Genomic DNA, 840 nt, shown 5'->3' with positions numbered 1-840 from the left:
GGAAACGTAGGGCAGGTTTCCTTGGGGAGTAATCACACTGCACTCTAATTGTTCCTCTTAGTCATCTCCAATGCAACCTGAGGCCATTTGCTTGGGTGACTGCATTAGGGAAGAGAAATTAGCTACACTTTTTAGAGAATACAGGATATTGGTTCTGAATTGACAATTTACTCTTAGGGACCTAAAATGTCATTATGGTCCACCAGTCAAAGTAGGGGTTTAGAGAAGTAATTATGGCTCCCCAATTTGGGTCCCCAAATCTATACTATTGTTATTTTTCCAGTTCCCAAATGCAAAGTTGGACAAAAGTTTCTGACAGCATCCATACATTGGCTCTCTGTGGAGTGAGAAATACTCTAGTAGGAAAGATTAAGCCAAAGACCCTAGAATTGCCTGAGTACCAAAGCCACAAACTGAAAATCATCGGACACTCATGGAGGAAGTGTGGAACCTCCATCAAGGACCGAAGGGATGCAGGATTTTCAAAGGTAAGTTAGATCTTGGAAAATGGCACTGGAAAATGGTGATTCCAACTGTACATGCTGTTGTAGTTGTGCCTTCCTTATTAAAGCAAATGAACACAGCTCTTGATACCATGTACGTGACTATTGATCTAAGGGTGAATTTCTACCTATAGCTTTTAATAGTCTAAAAACAGTTGACTTTCAGATAGCAAGATATCTTCTCTGCCTTATCTCAAGACTATGCCAGTTTTCTCACCATCTTTAATATTACAGTCCATAGGGATCTCAATGACCTCCACAATCCATAATATCCAGGATATTGTGCTGTCCTTTAGGAGCTCTGGTAGCGTGGTGCCTAAGGCATTTGACTGCTAAC

Source organism: Orycteropus afer, unplaced genomic scaffold (assembly GCF_000298275.1).
Source record: "Orycteropus afer afer isolate SDZICR_OR568_19922 unplaced genomic scaffold, OryAfe1.0 scaffold00527, whole genome shotgun sequence".
Classification (NCBI taxonomy): Eukaryota; Metazoa; Chordata; class Mammalia; order Tubulidentata; family Orycteropodidae; genus Orycteropus; species Orycteropus afer.
Note: the sequence above shows the minus strand (reverse complement) of the source record.